Source organism: Pseudophryne corroboree, chromosome 11 (genome assembly GCF_028390025.1).
Source record: "Pseudophryne corroboree isolate aPseCor3 chromosome 11, aPseCor3.hap2, whole genome shotgun sequence".
Taxonomy (NCBI): domain Eukaryota; kingdom Metazoa; phylum Chordata; class Amphibia; order Anura; family Myobatrachidae; genus Pseudophryne; species Pseudophryne corroboree.
Genome location: NC_086454.1, coordinates 167,572,858 through 167,598,684, shown reverse-complemented (window position 1 = coordinate 167,598,684; position 25,827 = coordinate 167,572,858). Strand labels below are relative to the sequence as shown.

At 35.8% G+C, this 25,827-nt stretch overlaps 9 non-coding genes across 9 annotated transcripts; all 9 read left to right on the top strand.

The window, feature by feature from the left end:
- The first annotated feature begins 10,868 nt into the window (after positions 1 to 10,868).
- Positions 10,869 to 10,942, top strand: TRNAI-AAU (transfer RNA isoleucine (anticodon AAU)). Its single transcript has one exon. It is a non-coding gene; the product is annotated as a tRNA-Ile (tRNA).
- Positions 10,943 to 12,529: 1,587 nt separating this feature from the next.
- On the top strand, positions 12,530 to 12,603 carry TRNAI-AAU (transfer RNA isoleucine (anticodon AAU)). The gene has a single exon. It is a non-coding gene; the product is annotated as a tRNA-Ile (tRNA).
- Positions 12,604 to 14,209: 1,606 nt separating this feature from the next.
- TRNAI-AAU (transfer RNA isoleucine (anticodon AAU)) lies at positions 14,210 to 14,283 on the top strand. Its single transcript has one exon. It is a non-coding gene; the product is annotated as a tRNA-Ile (tRNA).
- A 1,589-nt stretch (positions 14,284 to 15,872) lies between these two features.
- Positions 15,873 to 15,946, top strand: TRNAI-AAU (transfer RNA isoleucine (anticodon AAU)). Its single transcript has one exon. It is a non-coding gene; the product is annotated as a tRNA-Ile (tRNA).
- Positions 15,947 to 17,546: 1,600 nt separating this feature from the next.
- TRNAI-AAU (transfer RNA isoleucine (anticodon AAU)) lies at positions 17,547 to 17,620 on the top strand. The gene has a single exon. It is a non-coding gene; the product is annotated as a tRNA-Ile (tRNA).
- A 1,588-nt stretch (positions 17,621 to 19,208) lies between these two features.
- On the top strand, positions 19,209 to 19,282 carry TRNAI-AAU (transfer RNA isoleucine (anticodon AAU)). The gene has a single exon. It is a non-coding gene; the product is annotated as a tRNA-Ile (tRNA).
- Positions 19,283 to 20,842: 1,560 nt separating this feature from the next.
- Positions 20,843 to 20,916, top strand: TRNAI-AAU (transfer RNA isoleucine (anticodon AAU)). Its single transcript has one exon. It is a non-coding gene; the product is annotated as a tRNA-Ile (tRNA).
- A 1,589-nt stretch (positions 20,917 to 22,505) lies between these two features.
- TRNAI-AAU (transfer RNA isoleucine (anticodon AAU)) lies at positions 22,506 to 22,579 on the top strand. The gene has a single exon. It is a non-coding gene; the product is annotated as a tRNA-Ile (tRNA).
- A 1,581-nt stretch (positions 22,580 to 24,160) lies between these two features.
- Positions 24,161 to 24,234, top strand: TRNAI-AAU (transfer RNA isoleucine (anticodon AAU)). The gene has a single exon. It is a non-coding gene; the product is annotated as a tRNA-Ile (tRNA).
- The last annotated feature ends 1,593 nt before the right edge of the window (positions 24,235 to 25,827 follow it).

The following is a 25,827-nucleotide window of genomic DNA, read 5'->3' as shown; positions in this document are numbered from 1 at the left end:
GACAGTGTCTGCCATACAAGTGGGTGCTGCGTCTGTCTGCCACAAATCGGTCCAGTGCTGAGGCTGTGTTGCCATAATAAATCACTGGGTGCTCTGTCTGCCATACAAGTGGGTGCTGTGCCTGTCTGCCACAAATCAGTCCTGTGCTTGGGCTGTGCTCCATAATAAGTCACTGGGTGCTCTGCCTGCCATACAAGTGGGTGAAGAAACATGAGACCCAGGGCCTGATCAGCCATAAGCCTGCAGCCGGAATGGCTGAGTCCTGGGGGGGCACCGGCACAATAGGTGCTTAGGCTCTACCTACTACTGGAAGCTGCAGATTCCATGCAGACAGCATGGAAGACGGCCCTTATAGGAGACAGATGCCAGGGGTATTACTAGACCATTACCCAGCGCTACCCAGAATGAGCATGTAACCCCCTGGCTCTAAGCATATAACCCCTATGGCAAAAAGCATATGTAACCCCTGGCAACGAGCATGTGACCGGGTCAGACTTCCGGTCAGCAGAATCAAGGATGCCGGTGGCTTCTCCTCCCACCTCTAGCCACCAACAGCACCGTGGGCAGCAACATGGACATCCATATGTGCAGGGCAATTTATCCATCAGGCACACGGGAATATCAGCAGCGGCAGCTAATTGTAAAGTATTAATATATCTCCAATACATGTGGGAGTGCCAGTAGTGTCCTCTGTGCAGAGGTGTAGGTTGTGTAATCAGTGCAGGGGGGCTGGCAGTATCCCCAGTGCAGGAGTGTCAGTAGTGCGGGAGATGTCCTCCTTGCACTTGGTTGATGGTACCGTGGACACTTCTGGCACTCCCGCACTGAGGACACCTCAGCAGGAAGCGTCCTGCTATGCAAAACCATTCACTCCCGCTGACATCGCTGGGCAGGCGGAAAATCACTCAGTATGTATGCGCTGAGTGGTTTTCTGCCCAGCGATATCGGTGATCACACGGGCTCAGCAAGATCACTCAGCACACAGAGCTGCACCAGCGATGTGTGCTGAGCGATCTGTCACTGCCCGTGTTTGCAATAGAGAAAACATGGGTGATGACTAGATCTTTCAAGCATGCAGGGACGCACATCACTATCGCTATAGTCCATACACACATAGCGATTTGTGCTGTATTTCTAAGTGACTCAGCAAATATATTAGAAAAGCAGCCCAAATCGCTATGTGTGTGTGATTGTATTCAGGTCGTTCTGATGTACAGTATTGCCAGCTTTAGAGTCCAGTTCTTAATTGTGTAGGTGTGAAAATCTCAGTGTGAGAGGCCTTTGAAGTAGATTCCTTGGGGAATAGAGATACAGCACAGTAACATGTATTCTGGGTGGGGGAAGGGCTGCTGTCCTGGAATTTGAAATAAACAGTGAACTTTTAGCAATTCAGAGCCTCAGTTTATTAATGCAAAAATTGGAGTTATTTGTTACTCAGAGCACAGAGGTGAATGAAGTCTAAAGTGACATTAAAGAATAAGTTAATTAAAACCTAATAGTGCTACAAGGTAACGGAACATATTATAAGACTTTGCAATGATAAAATAATTCCAACTAAATAGTATAAATATACTGTAAGTTAGACAAAACTGAATGCAATCACTTGGATGCTTTGTACAATCCATACACAATTACAGTATACAGTGTTGCAGAGGTGACTACTTTTTTTTTTAAAAACAATTTTCAAGATTGCATAACAAATGTAATACTAGGGTGAAGTACATGTTTACAGATAAAATATAACAAATTAATTAATTTAAGCAGGTAGTCTAATTTTGATATTTCAAGCATTTGCAGAAAGGATGAGTACGATAGGTAAAGGGCCCTTTATGCAAATTCTATGCATTATTCATTTGCGTACTGTCTTTTTTGATGTGTCGACATATGGCCTGTCGACCAATATTGGTCGACCTAATGACTGTTGACCTTCTTTTTGTCGACAATAGGATCCATTCCAATTACATGCAGCTGGCTTGTCCATTTCTTTCTATAATCACTGGCAGCACAGAAAATAAATGGTCTACATAATTATTACAGGTCTCCAATGTAAGTACGTTTTTCCAAAATGTATTGATGCCATCAATCAGTTGCTCTTTTGTCCTTGGCTTACATTGAGAACGAATATAACTTTTCATTTGAGACCACACTAGCTCGATAGGATTCATGTCCGGTGATCTGTGAAAAGTCAATAAAGGGAGAGAATTTAAAAATGGAATATTTGGCATTTCATGCTTTACAGTGCGGGAGGTGTCCTCAGTCCATGAGTGCTAGCAATAGGTGTGCCGGCAGGGCAGGGGTGTCGTCAGTGCAAAAGGTGTCCTCATTGCAGGAGTGCCGGCAGTGAGGGCGGTGTCCTCATTGCAGGAGTTCAGGGGTGCCAGCAGTGTGGGAGTTCCGGAAGTGTCCTCAGTGCAGGGGTGCCGGCAGTGTCGGCAGTGCGGGAGGTGTCCTTAGTGCAAGAATTCTGACAGTATCCCCAGTGCAGGAGTGTCAGCAGTGCAGGCAGTGCCGGTGGTGTCCTCAGTGCAGGGGTGTCGGCAGTGTCGGCAGTGCAGGAGTACTGGAGGTGTCCTTAGTGCAAGAGTTCAGGGGTGTCGGCAGTTTGGGAGTGCCAGAAGTGTCCTCGGTGCAGGGGTTCCAGCAGTGTTGGCAGTGTGGGAGGTGTCCCCAGTGCAGGAGTTCAGGGGTGCTGGCAGTGTTGGCAGTGCGGGAGTGTCGGAAGTGTCCTCGGTGCAGGGGTGCCAGCAGTGTGGGAGGTGTCCTCAGTCTAGGAGTGCTGGCAGTATCCCCAGTGCAGGTGTGCCGGCAGTGTCGACAGTGCGGGAGGTGTCCTCATTGCAGGAATTCAGGGGTGCCGGCAGTGTGGGGTTGCCGGAAGTGTCCTCGGTGTAGAAGTGCCGGCAGTGCGGGAGGTGTCCTCAGTCCATGAGTGCTAGCAATAGGTGTGCCGGCAGGGCAGGGGTGTCGGCAGTGCAAAAGGTGTCCTCATTGCAGGAGTGCTGGCAGTGAGGGCGGTGTCCTCATTGCAAGAGTTCAGGGGTGCCAGCAGTGTGGGAGTGCCGGAAGTGTCCTCTGTGCAGGGGTGCCGGCAGTGTCGGCAGTGCAGGAGGTGTCCTCAGTGCAGGAATGCTAGCAGTATACCCAGTGCAGGAGTGTCGGCAGTGCGGGAAGTGCCGGCGGTGTCCTCAGTGCAGGGGTACCGGCAGTGTCGGCAGTGCGGGAGTACTGGAGGTGTCCTTAGTGCAGGAGTTCAAGGGTGTCGGCAGTGTGGGAGTGCCAGAAGTGTCCTTGGTGCGAGAGGTGTCTTCAGTGCAGGAGTGCTGGCAGTATCCCCAGCGCAGGGTTGCCAGAAGTGTCAGCAGTCAGGGGTGCAGGCAGTGTGGGAGTGCCGGAAGTGTCCTCGGTGCAAAAGTGCCGGCAGTGTCGGCAGTGCAGGGGGTGTCCTCAGCGCAGGAGTGCTGGCAGCATCCCCAGTGCAGGGGTGCCGGCAGTGTGGGCAGTGCCGGCTGTGTCCTCAGTGCAGGGGTGCCGGTGACTTACTTACCTGCTGCAACGTTTTCAGCCTGTTCGGTCCTGGCTCTGACGTCAAACACCCGTCCTGGACACGCCTGCGTTTCTCTCACTACACCCGCGTTTTCTTACCCCCCCCCCCCCCCCCCCCCCCCCCCGAAAACGGCTGCAAACGGTGAGTTGATGCCCAGGTACCCCCTCCGCCTGTCAATCTTCGTGCGATCATTGCAGCGATCGCTTTTTTAGGTTCCAGCGTCGTTTCCTGTCGATGGCCGTGCGTGCGCATAGCGGCCTTCGCACATGTGCAGTAGGGACCCGATTGCAGCTGTGCGAACGACAACACGCTGCGATTGGGTCATAATGACCCCCTAAGTCCAGAACTACTTAGAAACTGCACAACATTTTTTACCATAACAGGCCTGCACAAGTGATCAAAGCCTTGGTATGGGAAAAAAAACAACCCTCATAGGCGGAGGTTAGTTTGTCGCACGGGCTGAAAAAAGCATCTTCGTCTGATCAACTCGTAATGAGGCCCTTTATTTGGAAATATTTTATCATTGCAAAATCTTATAATATGTTCTTTTACTCTATAGCACTAAGGTTTTTATTAACTTATTATTTAATTTCACTTTAGATTTCATTCACCTCTGTGCTTTGAGCAACATACTGTATAGTAAGCAGGGACGTGCCCACCGCACGTCACTGATAGTAACATCCCCCAGCCAGGATAAAATCTGTAATCCCTAATGCACACCGAGTGAAAAAATTATTATTATTAATTATTCATGGGGTGGGTGTGGGGTGCGGTGGCCCCTGTGTCGGTATGGCTGGGCTGCTTCAGGTCGGCACACCCTAACACTTTATTAACACTTATGATTTTCCCTATCACTTTGTATATATTATTTTAATCACACCACTTACATAGCACTTCTGTGCTTCTTATTAACCCCTATTAATTTTCACCTGTGTGCTGACCTGGGGTGGCCGACCTGTGCCGACATCGTGGGGTCCTGCACCCCGGACCCATACCTAGTATTAGGAACCCCCAGTGACGGAGAAGCCTTGTCGATCGGCCTTGGGCTTAACCCTATTTCTGCAGATATACGCAACTAAGATCTCCGTATTATCTGACTATTATGTAGTAATATTTTTCACTCGGTGTGCATTAGGGAACACAGTTTTTTCCTACACAGAATTACCCCTCCCTTTTAGCACCTGAGTGACTTTACAATCTGATTGAGCAGCTTTCCATTTTGTGTAAAATCTGTAATCCCCAAGGAGTCTACTTCAAAGGCCTCTCACACTGAGATTTTCACACCTACACAATTAGCAATTAGACATTAAAGCTGGCCATACTGATTACAGTGTCTATTTAACAGCAATGTTAGTGCAAAGCTATGTTACGTGAGGCACTGGCCACCCAGTGGTGAAACTATCAATTGTCACGAATTGTCACGGCACAATATGACGGCACAAAAGCACAAGGAATATATGTCATGCCAAATTTACTACCATAGCTCTGTTTTCAGAAAGGTAATAGTGGAAACATCTGTAGAATATTTGTCCAAAACCAATGATAATAAATAAAAAGTAACCTATTTTTTAAAGGAAAAGATCAATACTAGAAACATAATTGCCTAGGACCAATTTCAGTTGGAGCATCACCCCTTATGTTATCCTAGCATTGAATTGACAGTTTTTCTGTATTTCCATATTTGCATATCAGCCACTTACAATTGTTTCAAGCTTTATAACAGAGGACTGCCTTTTTTATAGACCAAGGATGAAAGTCTCTTGTGAGTTAAGTCTGATAATGACATCACAATTTGTAAATTAAGCTATAGTATGATTACAGAGTGTAGACTGAATAAAAAGTGCTTTCCTATGGATTGAAGTTTGTATTTTTTTAAGCTTTGCATTCCAAAATGGGCTAGCATTCTTTATTTCCAATGGGCACATTAAGCTACTTCCCCAGTATATGTTTTTTGTGTTAAAAGTTATTCATACACAACTTGGTAAAACATACTAAATTTAATACATAATGGATTACATCCTGGGATTATCTTTTTCAACAATCTGTAAATTTACAATTAAAAATTGTGTATTCGATTTTTCAGATTGATTTTGCTTAGATTTGCATATACTCATTGTCTAAATTGTCTATTTTTATAGTATTAAATAGCCTTAATCTTTGTTATTATCCTATCTAATATTTCTTTTTATTTTGTAATGTGGAAAGAAACTGGAGCATTTTTATGATACCCATGCTTCAAGTGACTCTATGGCTTAAGCTTTTTTTTGAAAAATGAAATGCTATAAAAACAAAATATGATCTGTGCTTTGAGGTCCATTTGCCAGTTTTGTGTTTGCTTGCAGTAACATCTGTGGCAGGTTAGCTCAGTTGGTTAGAGCGTGGTGCTAATAACACCAAAGTCGCGGGTTCGATCCCCATATGGGCCCTTTGCTTTTCTTGATGGACAAGAATGGAATAAGCTCATCGGTGGAGTGCATGAATACTTGAAAACATCATAGACACATATATCACAAAATCTCTTCAAATACATATAAGAAAACAGTGGGAGTGTCATCCTTTGGCTAATGAAGATTTTTCTCTACATGGCTCAGTGACTTTTGTCTCAAATCAAGCAATATGGCATAACTAAGATATGCAAGGGCAAATGAATCAGTTATTATATTGCTGCTCAAACATAGAGGGCACTAGGTGTTACTAGATGAAGAAGAAGATATGTACTCCCCTCTCATTAGTGCACACTGAAGTAAAAAAAAATGGAGAATTTCTAAAGACCAGAGCACAAGTAATGGATCTCTGCATTCTTATTGCATCTTTTCTTATTTCCAAATATTTGACATACTTCTGATTTGATAAGTTTAAAAATGAGTTTAAACAAAGGACACCACTGAAGATGATGGAATTTATATGAATTTTAAATGAAGATTTGCAATACTCATACATTGAATGAAAATGGAGCTTTGAACAAAAGGAAAATAAACAATGTTAGCTCCCACGAGATATGAACTCAGATTACTAGATTCAAAGTCCAGGGTGCTAACAATTACACCATGGAACCCTCACCTGAGCAATGGAATCTACTGAAGTGCGCTCATCTTTTTAAATGCAAAGAAAAGAAATTAAATACTTTATATATATTATTTCAAGTTTCTAATAAGCTCAGGGATGCAATTGGTATTATGTAGAATATTTGTCCAAAACCAATGATAATATATAAAAAGTAACCTATTTTTTAAAGGAGAAGATAGATACTAGAAACCTAAATGCCTAGGACCAATTTCAGTTGGAGCATCACCCCTTATGTTATCCTAGCATTGAATTGACAGTTTTTCTGTATTTCCATATTTGCATATCAGCCACTTACAATTGTTTCAAGCTTTACAACAGAGGACTGCCTTTTTTATAGACCAAGGATGAAAGTCTCTTGTGAGTTAAGTCAGATAATGACATTACAGTTTGTAAATAAAGCTATAGTATGATTACAGAGTGTAGACTGAATAAAAAGTGCTTTCCTATGGATTGAAGTTTGTATTTTCTTAAGCATTGCATTCCAAAATGGGCTAGCATTCTTTATTTCCAATGGGCACATTAAGCTACTTCCCCAATATATATATTTTTTTGTGTTAAAAGTTATTCATACACAACTTGGTAGAAACATACTAAATTTAATACATAATGGATTACATCCTGGGATTATCTTTTTCAACAATCTGTATATTTACAATTAAAAATTGTGTATTAGATTTTTCAGATTGATTTTGCTTAGATTTGCATATACTCCTAGTCTAAATTGTCTATTTTTATACTATTACTAGATGCCTTAATCTTTGTTATTATCCTATCTAATATTTATTTTTATTTTATAATGTGGAAAGAAACTGGAGCATTTTTATGATACCCATGCTTCAAGTGACTCTATGGCTTGAGCTTTTTTGAAAAATGAAATGCTATAAAAACAAAATATGATCTGTGCTTTGAGGTACATTTGCCAGTTTTGTGTTTGCTTGCAGTAACATCTGTGGCCGGATAGCTCAGTTGGTTAGAGCGTGGTGCTAATAACGCCAAGGTCAGGGCCGTTTGGGCCATTTGCTTTTCTTGATGGACAAGAATGGAATAAGCTCATCGGTGGAGTGCATGAATACTTGAAAACATCATAGACACATATATCACAAAATCTCGTCAAATACATATCAGAAGCCAGTGGGAGTGTCATCCTTTGGCTGATGAAGATTTTTCTCTACATGGCTCAGTGACTTTTGTCTCAAATCAAGCAATATGGCATAACTAAGATATGCAAGGGCAAATTAATCAGTTATTATATTGCTGCTCAAACATAGAGGGCACTAGGTGTTACTAGATGAAGAAGAAGATATGTACTCTCCTCTCATTAGTGCACACTGAAGTAAAAAAAATGGAGAATTTCTAAAGACCAGAGCACAAGTAATGGATCTCTGCATTCTTATTGCATCTTTCTTATTTCCAAATATTTGACATACTTCTGATTTGATAAGTTTAAAAATGAGTTTAAACAAAGGACACCACTGAAGATGATGGAATTTATATGAATTTTAAATGAAGATTTGCAATACTCATACATTGAATGAAAATGGAGCTTTGAACAAAAGGAAAATAAACAATGTTAGCTCCCACGAGATATGAACTCAGATTACTAGATTCAAAGTCCAGGGTGCTAACAATTACACCATGGAACCCTCACCTGAGCAATGGCATCTACTGAAGTGCGCTCATCTTTTAAATGCAAAGAAAAGAAATTCAATACTTTATATATATTATTTCCAGTTTCTAATAAGCTCAGGGATGCAATAGGTATTATGTAGAAAATTTGTCCAAAACCAATGATAATATATAAAAAGTAACCTATTTTTTAAAGGAGAAGATAGATACTAGAAACCTAAATGCCTAGGACCAATTTCAGTTGGAGCATCACCCCTTATGTAATCCTAGCATTGAATTGACAGTTTTTCTGTATTTCCATATTTGCATATCAGCAACTTACAATTGTTTCAAGCTTTATAACAGAGGACTGCCTTTTTTATAGACCAAGGATGAAAGTCTCTTGTGAGTTAAGTCTGATAATGACATTACAATTTGTAAATTAAGCTATAGTATGATTACAGAGTGTAGACTGAATAAAAAGTGCTTTCCTATGGATTGAAGTTTGTATTTTCTTAAGCTTTGCATTCCAAAATGGGCTAGCATTCTTTATTTCCAATGGGCACATTAAGCTACTTCCCCAATATATATTTTTTTGTGTTAAAAGTTATTCATACACAACTTGGTAAAACATACTAAATTTAATACATAATGGATTACATCCTGGGATTATCTTTTTCAACAATCTGTAAATTTACAATTAAAAATTGTGTATTAGATTTTTCAGATTGATTTTGCTTAGATTTGCATATACTCCTTGTCTAAATTGTCTATTTTTATACTATTACTAGATGCCTTAATCTTTGTTATTATCCTATTTAATATTTATTTTTATTTTGTAATGTGGAAAGAAACTGGAGCATTTTTATGATACCCATGCTTCAAGTGACACTATGGCTTAAGCTTTTTTGAAAAATGAAATGCTATAAAAACAAAATATGATCTGTGCTTTGAGGTACATTTGCCAGTTTTGTGTTTGCTTGCAGTAACATCTGTGGCCGGTTAGCTCAGTTGGTTAGAGCGTGGTGCTAATAACGCCAATTTCACGGCCGTATGGGCCATTTGCTTTTCTTGATGAACAAGAATGGAATAAGCTCATCGGTGGAGTGCATGAATACTTGAAAACATCATAGACATGTATATATCACAAAATCTCTTCAAATACATATAAGAAACCAGTGGGAGTGTCATCCTTTGGCTAATGAAGATTTTTCTCTACATGGCTCAGTGACTTTTGTCTCAAATCAAGAAATATGGCATAACTAAGATATGCAAGGGCAAATTAATCAGTTATTATATTGCTGCTCAAACATAGAGGGCACTAGGTGTTACTAGAAGAAGAAGAAGATATGTGCTCCCTTCTCATTAGTGCACACTGAAGTAAAAAAAATGGAGAATTTCTAAAGACCAGAGCACAAGTAATGGATCTCTGCATTCTTATTGCATCTTTTCTTATTTCCAAATATTTGACATACTTCTGATTTGATAAGTTTAAAAATGAGTTTAAACAAAGGACACCACTGAAGATGATGGAATTTATATGAATTTTAAATGAAGATTTGCAATACTCATACATTGAATGAAAATGGAGCTTTGAACAAAAGGAAAATAAACAATGTTAGCTCCCACGAGATATGAACTCAGATTACTAGATTCAAAGTCCAGGGTGCTAACAATTATACCATGGAACCCTCACCTGAGCAATGGCATCTACTGAAGTGCGCTCATCTTTTGAATGCAAAGAAAAGAAATGCAATACTTTATATATATTATTTCCTGTTTCTAATAAGCTCAGGGATGCAATAGGTATTATGTAGAATATTTGTCCAAAACCAATGATAATATATAAAAAGTAACCTATTTTTTTAAAGGAGAAGATAGATACTAGAAACCTAAATGCCTAGGACCAATTTCAGTTGGAGCATCACCCCTTATGTAATCCTAGCATTGAATTGACAGTTTTTCTGTATTTCCATATTTGCATGTCAGCCACTTACAATTGTTTCAAGCTTTATAAGAGAGGACTGCCTTTTTTATAGACCAAGGATGAAAGTCTCTTGTGAGTTAAGTCTGATAATGACATTACAATTTGTAAATAAAGCTATAGTATGATTACAGAGTGTAGACTGAATAAAAAGTGCTTTCCTATGGATTGAAGTTTGTATTTTCTTAAGCTTTGCATTCCAAAATGGGCTAGCATTCTTTATTTCCAAAGGGCACATTAAGCTACTTCCCCAATATATATTTTTTTGTGTTAAAAGTTATTCATTCACAGCTTGGCAAAACATACTAGATTTAATACATAATGGATTACATCCTGGGATTATCTTTTTCAACAATCTGTAAATTTACAATTAAAAATTGTGTTTTAGATTTTTCAGATTGATTTTGCTTAGATTTGCATATACTCCTTGTCTAAATTGTCTATTTTTATACTATTACTAGATGCCTTAATCTTTGTTATTATCCTATCTAATATTTATTTTTATTTTGTAATGTGGAAAGAAACTGGAGCATTTTTATGATACCCATGCTTCAAGTGACTCTATGGCTTAAGCTTTTTTTTTGAAAAATGAAATGCTATAAAAACAAAATATGATCTGTGCTTTGAGGTACATTTGCCAGTTTTGTGTTTGCTTGCAGTAACATCTGTGGTCGGTTAGCTCAGTTGATTAGAGCGTGGTGCTAATAACGCCAAGGTCACGGGTTTGATCCCTGTATAGGCCATTTGCTTTTCTTGATGGAGAAGAATGGAATAAGCTCATCGGTGGAGTGCATGAATACTTGAAAACATCATAGACACATATATCACAAAATCTGTTCAAATACATATCAGAAGCCAGTGGGAGTGTCATCCTTTGGCTGATGAAGATTTTTCTCTACATGGCTCAGTGACTTTTGTCTCAAATCAAGCAATATGGCATAACTAAGATATGCAAGGGCAAATTAATCAGTTATTATATTGCTGCTCAAACATAGAGGGCACTAGGTGTTACTAGAAGAATAGAAGATATGTGCTCCCCTCTCATTAGTGCAAACTGATATAAAAAAAATGGAGAATTTCTAATGACCAGAGCACAAGTAATGCATCTCTGCATTCTTATTGCATCTTTTCTTATTTCCAAATATTTGACATACTTCTGATTTGATAAGTTTAAAAATGAGTTTAAACAAAGGACACCACTGAAGATGATGGAATTTATATGAATTTTAAATGAAGATTTGCAATACTCATACATTGAATGAAAATGGAGCTTTGAACAAAAGGAAAATAAACAATGTTAGCTCCCATGAGATATGAACTCAGATTACTAGATTCAAAGTCCAGGGTGCTAACAATTACACCATGGAACCCTCACTTGAGCAATGGCATCTACTGAAGTGCGCTCATCTTTTATATGCAAAGAAAAGAAATTCAATACTTTATATATATTATTTCAAGTTTCTAATAAGCTCAGGGATGCAATAGGTATTATGTAGAATATTTGTCCAAAACCAATGATAATATATAAAAAGTAATCTATTTTTTAAAGGAAAAGATAGATACTAGAAACCTAAATGCCTAGGACCAATTTCAGTTGGAGCATCACCCCGTTTGTTATCCTAGCATTGAATTGACAGTTTTTCTGTATTTCCATATTTGCATATCAGCCACTTACAATTGTTTCAAGCTTTATAACAGAGGACTGCCTTTTTTATAGACCAAGGATGAAAGTCTCTTGTGAGTTAAGTCTGATAATGACATCACAATTTGTAAATTAAGCTATAGTATGATTACAGAGTGTAGACTGAATAAAAAGTGCTTTCCTATGGATTGAAGTTTGTATTTTCTTAAGCTTTGCATTCCAAAATGGGCTAGCATTCTTTATTTCCAATGGGCACATTAAGCTACTTCCCCAATATATATTTTTTTGTGTTAAAAATTATTCATACACAACTTGGTAAAACATACTAAATTTAATACATAATGGAATACATCCTGGGATTATCTTTTTCAACAATCTGTAAATTTACAATTAAAAATTGTGTACTAGATTTTTCAGATTGATTTTGCTTAGATTTGCATATACTCCTTGTCTAAATTGTCTATTTTTATACTATTAATAGATGCCTTAAACTTTGTTATTATTCTATCTAATATTTATTTTTATTTTGTAATGTGAAAAGAAACTGGAGCATTTTTATGATACCCATGCTTCAAGTGACTCTATGTCTTAAGCTTTTTTTTGAAAAAAGAAATGCTATAAAAACAAAATATGATCTGTGCTTTGAGGTACATTTGCCAGTTTTGTGTTTGCTTGCAGTAACATCTGTGGCCGGTTAGCTCAGTTGGTTAGAGCGTGGTGCTAATAATGCCAAGGTCAAGGTTTCGATCCCCGTATGGGCCATTTGCTTTTCTTGATGGACAAGAATGGAATAAGCTCATCGGTGGAGTGCATGAATACTTGAAAACATCATAGACACATATATCACAAAATCTCTTCAAATACATATAAGAAACCAGTGGGAGTGTCATCCTTTGGCTGATGAAGATTTTTCTCTACATGGCTCAGTGACATTTGTCTCAAATCAAGCAATATGGCATAACTAAGATATTCAAGGAAAAATTAATCAGTTATTATACTGCTGCTCAAACATAGAGGGCACTAGGTGTTACTAGAAGAAGAAGAAGAAGAAGAAGAAGAAGAAGATATGTGCTCCCCTCTCATTAGTGCACACTGAAGTAAAAAAAATGGAGAATTTCTAAAGACCAGAGCACAAGTAATGGATCTCTGCATTCTTATTGCAACTTTTCTTATTTCCAAATATTTGACATACTTCTGATTTGATAAGTTTAAAAATGAGTTTAAACAAAGGACACCACTGAAGATGATGGAATTTATATGAATTTTAAATGAAGATTTGCAATACTCATACATTGAATGAAAATGGAGCTTTGAACAAAAGGAAAATAAACAATGTTAGCTCCCACGAGATATGAACTCAGATGACTAGATTCAAAGTCCATGGTGCTAACAATTACACCATGGAACCCTCACCTGAGCAATGGCATCTACTGAAGTGCGCTCATCTTTTAAATGCAAAGAAAAGAAATTCAATACTTTATATATATTATTTCAAGTTTCTAATAAGCTCAGGGATGCAATAGGTATTATGTAGAATATTTGTCCAAAACCAATGATAATATATAAAAAGTAACCTATTTTTTAAAGGAGAAGATAGATACTAGAAACCTAAATGCCTAGGACCAATTTCAGTTGGAGCATCACCCCTTATGTTATCCTAGCATTGAATTGACAGTTTTTCTGTATTTCCATATTTGCATATCAGCCACTTACAATTGTTTCAAGCTTTATAACAGAGGACTGCCTTTTTTATAGACCAAGGATGAAAGTCTCTTGTGAGTTAAGTCTGATAATGACATCACAATTTGTAAATTAAGCTATAGTATGATTACAGAGTGTAGACTAAATAAAAAGTGCTTTCCTATGGATTGAAGTTTGTATTTTCTTAAGCTTTGCATTCCAAAACGGGCTAGCATTCTTTATTTCCAATGGGCACATTAAGCTACTTCCCCAATATATATTTTTTTGTGTTAAAAGTTATTCATACACAACTTGGTAAAACATACTAAATTTAATACATAATGGATTACATCCTGGGATTATCTTTTTCAACAATCTGTAAATTTACAATTAAAAATTGTGTATTAGATTTTTTAGATTGATTTTGCTTAGATTTGCATATACTCCTTGTCTAAATTGTCTATTTTTATTCTATTAGTAGATGCCTTAATCTTTGTTATTATCCTATCTAATATTTATTATTATTTTGTAATGTGGAAAGAAACTGGCGCATTTTTATGATACCCATGCTTCAAGTGACTCTATGGCTTAAGCTTTTTTTTGAAAAATGAAATGCTATAAAAACAAAATATGATCTGTGCTTTGAGGTACATTTGCCAGTTTTGTGTTTGCTGGCAGTAATATTTGTGGCCTGTTAGCTCAGTTGGTTAGAGCGTGGTGCTAATAACGCCAAGGTCACGGGTTCGATCCCCGTATGGGCCATTTGCTTTTCTTGATGGACAAGAATGGAATAAGCTCATCGTGGAGTGCATGAATACTTGAAAACATCATAGACACATATATCACAAAATCTCTTCAAATACATATCAGAATCCAGTGGGAGTGTCATCCTTTGGCTGATGAAGATTTTTCTCTACATGGCTCAGTGACTTTTGTCTCAAATCAAGCAATATGGCATAACTAAGATATGCAAGGGCAAATTAATCAGTTATTATAATGCTGCTCAAACATATAGGGCACTAGGTGTTACTAGAAGAAGTAGAAGATATGTGCTCCCCTCTCATTAGTGCACACTGAAGTAAAAAAAAAATGGAGAATTTCTAAAGACCAGAGCACAAGTAATGGATCTCTGCATTCTTATTGCATCTTTTCTTATTTCCAAATATTTGACATACTTCTGATTTTATAAGTTTAAAAATGAGTTTAAACAAAGGACACCACTGAAGATGATGGAATTTCTATGAATTTTAAATGAAGATTTGCAATACTCATACATTGAATGAAAATGGAGCTTTGAACAAAAGGAAAATAAACAATGTTAGCTCCCACGAGATATGAACTCAGATTACTAGATTCAAAGTCCAGGGTGCTAACAATTACACCATGGAACCCTCACCTGAGCAATGGCATCTACTGAAGTGCGCTCATCTTTTAAATGCAAAGAAAAGAAATTCAATACTTTATATATATTATTTCAAGTTTCTAATAAGCTCAGGGATGCAATAGGTATTATGTAGAATATTTGTCCAAACCCAATGATAATATATAAAAAGTAACCTATTTTTTAAAGGAGAAGATAGATACTAGAAACCTAAATGCCTAGGACCAATTTCAGTTGGAGCATCACCCCTTATGTTATCCTAGCATTGAATTGACAGTTTTTCTGTATTTCCATATTAGCATATCTGCCACTTACAATTGTTTCAAGCTTTATAACAGAGGACTGCCTTTTTTATAGACCAAGGATGAAAGTCTCTTGCGAGTTAAGTCTGATAATGACATCACAATTTGTAAATTAAGCTATAGTATGATTACAGAGTGTAGACTGAATAAACAGTGCTTTCCTATGGATTGAAGTTTGTATTTTCTTAAGCTTTGCATTCCAAAATGGGCTAGCATTCTTTATTTCCAATGGGCACATTAAGCTACTTCCCCAATATATATTTTTTTGTGTTAAAAGTTATTCATACACAACTTGGTAAAACATACTAAATTTAATACATAATGGATTACATCCTGGGATTATCTTTTTCAACAATCTGTAAATTTACAACTAAAAATTGTGTATTAGATTTTTTAGATTGATTTTGCTTAGATTTGCATATACTCCTTGTCTAAATTGTCTATTTTTATACTATTACCAGATCCCTTAATCTTTGTTATTATCCTATCTAATATTTATTTTTATTTTGTAATGTGGAAAGAAACTGGAGCATTTTTATGATACCCATGCTTCAAGTGACTCTATGTCTTAAGCTTTTTTTTGAAAAAAGAAATGCTATAAAAACAAAATATGATCTGTGCTTTGATTTACATTTGCCAGTTTTGTGTTTGCTTGCAGTAACATCTGTGGCCGGTTAGCTCAGTTGGTTAGAGCGTGGTGCTAATAATGCCAAGGTCAAGGTTTCGATCCCCGTATGGGCCATTTGCTTTTCTTGATGGACAAGAATGGAATAAGCTCATCGGTGGAGTGCATGAATACTTGAAAACATCATAGACACATATATCACAAAATCTCTTCAAATACATATAAGAAACCAGTGGGAGTGTCATCCTTTGGCTGATGAAGATTTTTCTCTACATGGCTCAGTGACATTTGTCTCAAATCAAGCAATATGGCATAACTAAGATATTCAAGGAAAAATTAATCAGTTATTATACTGCTGCTCAAACATAGAGGGCACTAGGTGTTACTAGAAGAAGAAGAAGAAGAAGAAGAAGATATGTGCTCCCCTCTCATTAGTGCACACTGAAGTAAAAAAAATGGAGAATTTCTAAAGACCAGAGCACAAGTAATGGATCTCTGCATTCTTATTGCAACTTTTCTTATTTCCAAATATTTGACATACTTCTGATTTGATAAGTTTAAAAATGAGTTTAAACAAAGGACACCACTGAAGATGATGGAATTTATATGAATTTTAAATGAAGATTTGCAATACTCATACATTGAATGAAAATGGAGCTTTGAACAAAAGGAAAATAAACAATGTTAGCTCCCACGAGATATGAATTCAGATGACTAGATTCAAAGTCCATGGTGCTAACAATTACACCATGGAACCCTCACCTGAGCAATGGCATCTACTGAAGTGCGCTCATCTTTTAAATGCAAAGAAAAGAAATTCAATACTTTATATATATTATTTCAAGTTTCTAATAAGCTCAGGGATGCAATAGGTATTATGTAGAATATTTGTCCAAAACCAATGATAATATATAAAAAGTAACCTATTTTTTAAAGGAGAAGATAGATACTAGAAACCTAAATGCCTAGGACCAATTTCAGTTGGAGCATCACCCCTTATGTTATCCTAGCATTGAATTGACAGTTTTTCTGTATTTCCATATTTGCATATCAGCCACTTACAATTGTTTCAAGCTTTATAACAGAGGACTGCCTTTTTTATAGACCAAGGATGAAAGTCTCTTGTGAGTTAAGTCTGATAATGACATCACAATTTGTAAATTAAGCTACAGTATGATTACAGAGTGTAGACTAAATAAAAAGTGCTTTCCTATGGATTGAAGTTTGTATTTTCTTAAGCTTTGCATTCCAAAACGGGCTAGCATTCTTTATTTCCATTGGGCACATTAAGCTACTTCCCCAATATATATTTTTTTGTGTTAAAAGTTATTCATACACAACTTGGTAAAACATACTAAATTTAATACATAATGGATTACATCCTGGGATTATCTTTTTCAACAATCTGTAAATTTACAATTAAAAATTGTGTATTATATTTTTTAGATTGATTTTGCTTAGATTTGCATATACTCCTTGTCTAAATTGTCTATTTTTATACTATTAGTAGATGCCTTAATCTTTGTTATTATCCTATCTAATATTTATTTTTATTTTGTAATGTGGAAAGAAACTGGAGCATTTTTATGATACCCATGCTTCAAGTGACTCTATGGCTTAAGCTTTTTTTTGAAAAATGAAATGCTATAAAAACAAAATATGATCTGTGCTTTGAGGTACATTTGCCAGTTTTGTGTTTGCTGGCAGTAATATCTGTGGCCTGTTAGCTCAGTTGGTTAGAGCGTGGTGCTAATAACGCCAAGGTCACGGGTTCGATCCCCGTATGGGCCATTTGCTTTTCTTGATGGACAAGAATGGAATAAGCTCATCGTGGAGTGCTTGAATACTTGAAAACATCATAGACACATATATCACAAAATCTCTTCAAATACATATCAGTATCCAGTGGGAGTGTCATCCTTTGGCTGATGAAGATTTTTCTCTACATGGCTCAGTGACTTTTGTCTCAAATCAAGCAATATGGTATAACTAAGATATGCAAGGGCAAATTAATCAGTTATTATAATGCTGCTCAAACATATAGGGCACTAGGTGTTACTAGAAGAAGTAGAAGATATGTGCTCCCCTCTCATTAGTGCACACTGAAGTAAAAAAAAATGGAGAATTTCTAAAGACCAGAGCACAAGTAATGGATCTCTGCATTCTTATTGCATCTTTTCTTATTTCCAAATATTTGACATACTTCTGATTTTATAAGTTTAAAAATGAGTTTAAACAAAGGACACCACTGAAGATGATGGAATTTATATGAATTTTAAATGAAGATTTGCAATACTCATACATTGAATGAAAATGGAGCTTTGAACAAAAGGAAAATAAACAATGTTAGCTCCCACGAGATATGAACTCAGATTACTAGATTCAAAGTCCAGGGTGCTAACAATTACACCATGGAACCCTCACCTGAGCAATGGCATCTACTGAAGTGCGCTCATCTTTTAAATGCAAAGAAAAGAAATTCAATACTTTATATATATTATTTCAAGTTTCTAATAAGCTCAGGGATGCAATAGGTATTATGTAGAATATTTGTCCAAACCCAATGATAATATATAAAAAGTAACCTATTTTTTAAAGGAGAAGATAGATACTAGAAACCTAAATGCCTAGGACCAATTTCAGTTGGAGCATCACCCCTTATGTTATCCTAGCATTGAATTGACAGTTTTTCTGTATTTCCATATTAGCATATCTGCCACTTACAATTGTTTCAAGCTTTATAACAGAGGACTGCCTTTTTTATAGACCAAGGATGAAAGTCTCTTGTGAGTTAAGTCTGATAATGACATCACAATTTGTAAATTAAGCTATAGTATGATTACAGAGTGTAGACTGAATAAAAAGTGCTTTCCTATGGATTGAAGTTTGTATTTTCTTAAGCTTTGCATTCCAAAATGGGCTAGCATTCTTTATTTCCAATGGGCACATTAAGCTACTTCCCCAATATATATTTTTTTGTGTTAAAAGTTATTCATACACAACTTGGTAAAACATACAAAATTTAATACATAATGGATTACATCCTGGGATTATCTTTTTCAACAATCTGTAAATTTACAACTAAAAATTGTGTATTAGATTTTTTAGATTGATTTTGCTTAGATTTGCATATACTCCTTGTCTAAATTGTCTATTTTTATACTATTACTAGATGCCTTAATCTTTGTTATTATCCTATCTAATATTTATTTTTATTTTCTAATGTGGAAAGAAACTGGAGCATTTTTATGATACCCATGCTTCAAGTGACTCTATGGCTTAAGCTTTTTTTTGAAAAATGAAATGCTATAAAAACAAAATATGATCTGTGCTTTGAGGTACATTTGCCAGTTTTGTGTTTGCTTGCAGTAACATCTGTGGCTGCTTAGCTCAGTTGGTTAGAGCGTGGTGCTAATAACGCCAAGGTCATGGGTTCTATCCCCGTATGGGCCATTTGCTTTTCTTGATGGACAAGAATGGAATAAGCTCATCGGTGGAGTGCATGAATACTTGAAAACATCATATATCACAAAATCTCTTCAAATACATATCAGAAGCCAGTGGGAGTGTCATCCTTTGGCTGATGAAGATTTTTCTCTACATGGCTCAGTGACTTTTGTCTCAAATCAAGCAATATGGCATAACTAAGATATGCAAGGGCAAATTAATTAGTTATTATATTGCTGCTCAAACATAGAGGGCACTAGGTGTTACTAGAAGAAGAAGAAGATATGTGCTCCCCTCTCATTAGTGCACACTGAAGTAAAAAAAAATGGAGAATTTCTAAAGACCAGAGCACATGTAATGGATCTCTGCATTCTTATTGCATCTTTTCTTATTTACAAATATTTGACATACTTCTGATTTGATAAGTTTAAAAATGAGTTTAAACAAAGGACACCACTGAAGATGATGGAATTTATATGAATTTTAAATGAAGATTTGCAATACTCATACATTGAATGAAAATGGAGCTTTGAACAAAAGGAAAATAAACAATGTTAGCTCCCACGAGATATGAACTCAGATTACTAGATTCAAAGTCCAGGATGCTAACAATTACACCATGGAACCCTCACCTGAGCAATGGCATCTACTGAAGTGCGCTCATCTTTTAAATGCAAAGAAAAGAAATGCAATACTTTATATATATTATTTCAAGTTTCTAATAAGCTCAGGGATGCAATAGGTATTATGTAGAATATTTGTCCAAACCCAATGATAATATATAAAAAGTAACCTATTTTTAAAGGAGAAGATAGATACTAGAAACCTAAATGCCTAGGACCAATTTCAGTTGGAGCATCACCCCTTATGTTATCCTAGCATTGAATTGACAGTTTTTCTGTATTTCCATATTTGCATATCAGCCACTTACAATTGTTTCAAGCTTTATAACAGAGGACTGCCTTTTTTATAGACCAAGGATGAAAGTCTCTTGTGAGTTAAGTCTGATAATGACATCACAATTTGTAAATTAAGCTATAGTATGATTACAGAGTGTAGACTGAATAAAAAGTGCTTTCCTATGGATTGAAGTTTGTATTTTCTTAAGCTTTGCATTCCAAAATGGGCTAGCATTCTTTATTTCCAATGGGCACATTAAGCTACTTCCCCAATATATATTTTTTTGTGTTAAAAGTTATTCATACACAACTTGGTAAAACATACTAAATTTAATACATAATGGATTACATCCTGGGATTATCTTTTTCAACAATCTGTAAATTTACAATTAAAAATTGTGTATTAGATTTTTTAGATTGATTTTGCTGTCTAAATTGTCTATTTTTATACTATTAGTAGATGCCTTAATCTTTGTTATTATCCTATCTAATATTTATTTTTATTTTCTAATGTGGAAAGAAACTGGAGCATTTTTATGATACCCATGCTTCAAGTGACTCTATGGCTTAAGCTTTTTTTTGAAAAATGAAATGCTATAAAAACAAAATATGATCTGTGCTTTGAGGTACATTTGCCAGTTTTGTGTTTGCTTGCAGTAACATCTGTGGCCGGTTAGCTCAGTTGGTTAGAGCGTGGTGCTAATAACTCCAAGGTCACGGGTTCGATCCCCGTATGGGCCATTTGCTTTTCTTGATGGACAAGAATGGAATAAGCTCATCGGTGGAGTGCATGAATACTTGAAAACATCATAGACACATATATCACAAAATCTCTTCAAATACATATCAGAAGCCAGTGGTAGTGTCATCCTTTGGCTGATGAAGATTTTTCTCTACATGGCTCAGTGACTTTTGTCTCAAATCAAGCAATATGGCATAACTAAGATATGCAAGGGCAAATTAATTAGTTATTATATTGCTGCTCAAACATAGAGGGCACTAGGTGTTACTAGAAGAAGAAGAAGATATGTGCTCCCCTCTCATTAGTGCACACTGAAGTAAAAAAAATTGAGAATTTCTTAAGACCAGAGCACAAGTAATGGATCTCTGCATTCTTATTGCATCTTTTCTTATTTCCAAATATTTGACATACTTCTGATTTGATAAGTTTAAAAATGAGTTTAAACAAAGGACACCACTGAAGATGATGGAATTTATATGAATTTTAAATGAAGATTTGCAATACTCATACATTGAATGAAAATGGAGCTTTGAACAAAAGGAAAATAAACAATGTTAACTCCCACGAGATATGAACTCAGATTACTAGATTCAAAGTCCAGGGTGCTAACAATTACACCATGGAACCCTCACCTGAGCAATGGCATCTACTGAAGTGCGCTCATCTTTTAAAAGCAAAGAAAAGAAATTCAATACTTTATATATATTATTTCAAGTTTCTAATAAGCTCAGGGATGCAATAGGTATTATGTAGAATATTTGTCCAAACCCAATGATAATATATAAAAAGTAACCTATTTTTTAAAGGAGAAGATAGATACTAGAAACCTAAATGCCTAGGACCAATTTCAGTTGGAGCATCACCCCTTATGTTATCCTAGCATTGAATTGACAGTTTTTCTGTATTTCCATATTTGCATATCAGCCACTTACAATTGTTTCAAGCTTTATAACAGAGGACTGCCTTTTTTATAGACCAAGGATGAAAGTCTCTTGTGAGTTAAGTCTGATAATGACATCACACTTTGTAAATTAAGCTATAGTATGATTACAGAGTGTAGACTGAATAAAAAGTGCTTTCCTATGGATTGAAGTTTGTATTTTCTTAAGCTTTGCATTCCAAAATGGGCTAGCATTCTTTATTTCCAATGGGCACATTAAGCTACTTCCCCAATATATATTTTTTTGTGTTAAAAGTTATTCATACACAACTTGGTAAAACATACTAAATTTAATACATAATGGATTACATCCTGGGATTATCTTTTTCAACAATCTGTAAATTTACAATTAAAAATTGTGTATTAGATTTTTTAGATTGATTTTGCTTAGATTTGCATATACTCCTTGTCTAAATTGTCTATTTTTATACTATTAGTAGATGCCTTAATCTTTGTTATTATCCTATCTAATATTTATTTTTTATTTTGTAATGTGGAAAGAAACTGGAGCATTTTTATGATACCCATGCTTCAAGTGACTCTATGGCTTAAGCTTTTTTTTGAAAAATGAAATGCTATAAAAACAAAATATGATCTGTGCTTTGAGGTACATTTGCCAGTTTTGTGTTTGCTTGCAGTAACATCTGTGGCCGGTTAGCTCAGTTGGTTAGAGCGTGGTGCTAATAACGCCAAGGTCACGGGTTCGATCCCCGTATGGGCCATTTGCTTTTCTTGATGGACAAGAATGGAATAAGCTCATCGGTGGAGTGCATGAATACTTGAAAACATCATAGACACATATATCACAAAATCTCTTCACATACATATCAGAAGCCAGTGGGAGTGTCATCCTTTGGCTGATGAAGATTTTTCTCTACATGGCTCAGTGACATTTGTCTCAAATCAAGCAATATGGCATAACTAAGATATGCAAGGGCAAATTAATCAGTTATTATATTGCTGCTCAAACATAGAGGGCACTAGGTGTTACTAGAAGAAGATATGTGCTCCCCTCTCATTAGTGCAAACTGATATAAAAAATGGAGAATTTCTAATGACCAGAGCACAAGTAATGCATCTCTGCATTCTTATTGCATCTTTTCTTATTTCCAAATATTTGACATACTTCTGATTTGATAAGTTTAAAAATGAGTTTAAACAAAGGACACCACTGAAGATGATGGAATTTATATGAATTTTAAATGAAGATTTGCAATACTCATACATTGAATGAAAATGGAGCTTTGAACAAAAGGAAAATAAACAATGTTAGCTCCCATGAGATATGAACTCAGATTACTAGATTCAAAGTCCAGGGTGCTAACAATTACACCATGGAACCCTCACCTGAGCAATGGCATCTACTGAAGTGCGCTCATCTTTTATATGCAAAGAAAAGAAATTCAATACTTTATATATATTATTTCAAGTTTCTAATAAGCTCAGGGATGCAATAGGTATTATGTAGAATATTTGTCCAAAACCAATGATAATATATAAAAAGTAATCTATTTTTTAAAGGAAAAGATAGATACTAGAAACCTAAATGCCTAGGACCAATTTCAGTTGGAGCATCACCCCGTTTGTTATCCTAGCATTGAATTGACAGTTTTTCTGTATTTCCATATTTGCATATCAGCCACTTACAATTGTTTCAAGCTTTATAACAGAGGACTGCCTTTTTTATAGACCAAGGATGAAAGTCTCTTGTGAGTTAAGTCTGATAATGACATCACAATTTGTAAATTAAGCTATAGTATGATTACAGAGTGTAGACTGAATAAAAAGTGCTTTCCTATGGATTGAAGTTTGTATTTTCTTAAGCTTTGCATTCCAAAATGGGCTAGCATTCTTTATTTCCAATGGGCACATTAAGCTACTTCCCCAATATATATTTTTTTGTGTTAAAAATTATTCATACACAACTTGGTAAAACATACTAAATTTAATACATAATGGAATACATCCTGGGATTATCTTTTTCAACAATCTGTAAATTTACAATTAAAAATTGTGTATTAGATTTTTCAGATTGATTTTGCTTAGATTTGCATATACTCCTTGTCTAAATTGTCTATTTTTATACTATTAATAGATGCCTTAAACTTTGTTATTATTCTATCTAATATTTATTTTTATTTTGTAATGTGGAAAGAAACTGGAGCATTTTTATGATACCCATGCTTCAAGTGACTCTATGTCTTAAGCTTTTTTTAAAAAAAAAGAAATGCTATAAAAACAAAATATGATCTGTGCTTTGAGGTACATTTGCCAGTTTTGTGTCTGCTTGCAGTAACATCTGTGGCCGGTTAGCTCAGTTGGTTAGAGCGTGGTGCTAATAATGCCAAGGTCAAGGTTTCGATCACCGTATGGGCCATTTGCTTTTCTTGATGGACAAGAATGGAATAAGCTCATCGGTGGAGTGCATGAATACTTGAAAACATCATAGACACATATATCACAAAATCTCTTCAAATACATATAAGAAACCAGTGGGAGTGTCATCCTTTGGATGATGAAGATTTTTCTCTACATGGCTCAGTGACATTTGTCTCAAATCAAGCAATATGGCATAACTAAGATATTCAAGGAAAAATTAATCAGTTATTATACTGCTGCTCAAACATAGAGGGCACTAGGTGTTACTAGAAGAAGAAGAAGAAGAAGAAGATATGTGCTCCCCTCTCATTAGTGCATACTGAAGTAAAAAAAATGGAGAATTACTAAAGACCAGAGCACAAGTAATGGATCTCTGCATTCTTTTTGCATCTTTTCTTATTTCCAAATATTTGACATACTTCTGATTTGATAAGTTTAAAAATGAGTTTAAACAAAGGACACCACTGAAGATGATGGAATTTATATGAATTTTAAATGAAGATTTGCAATACTCATACATTGAATGAAAATGGAGCTTTGAACAAAAGGAAAATAAACAATGTTAGCTCCCACGAGATATGAACTCAGATTACTAGATTCAAAGTCCAGGGTGCTAACAATTACACCATGGAACCCTCACCTGAGCAATGGCATCTACTGAAGTGCGCTCATCTTTTAAATGCAAAGAAAATAAATTCAATACTTTATATATATTATTTCCTGTTTCTAATAAGCTCAGGGATGCAATAGGTATTATGTAGAATATTTGTCCAAAATCAATGATAATATATAAAAAGTAACCTATTTTTTAAAGGAGAAGATAGATACTAGAAACCTAAATGCCTAGGACCAATTTCAGTTGGAGCATCACCCCTTATGTAATCCTAGCATTGAATTGACAGTTTTTCTGTATTTCCATATTTGCATGTCAGCCACTTACAATTGTTTCAAGCTTTATAAGAGAGGACTGCCTTTTTTATAGACCAAGGATGAAAGTCTCTTGTGAGTTAAGTCTGATAATGACATTACAATTTGTAAATAAAGCTATAGTATGATTACAGAGTGTAGACTGAATAAAAAGTGCTTTCCTATGGATTGAAGTTTGTATTTTCTTAAGCTTTGCATTCCAAAATGGGCTAGCATTCTTTATTTCCAAAGGGCACATTAAGCTACTTCCCCAATATATATTTTTGTGTGTTAAAAGTTATTCATTCACATCTTGGCAAAACATACTAAATTTAATACATAATGGATTACATCCTGGGATTATCTTTTTCAACAATCTGTAAATTTACAATTAAAAATTGTGTTTTAGATTTTTCAGATTGATTTTGCTTAGATTTGCATATACTCCTTGTCTAAATTGTCTATTTTTATACTATTACTAGATGCCTTAATCTTTGTTATTATCCTATCTAATATTTATTTTTATTTTGTAATGTGGAAAGAAACTGGAGCATTTTTATGATACCCATGCTTCAAGTGACTCTATGGCTTAAGCTTTTTTTTGAAAAATGAAATGCTATAAAAACAAAATATGATCTGTGCTTTGAGGTACATTTGCCAGTTTTGTGTTTGCTTGCAGTAACAT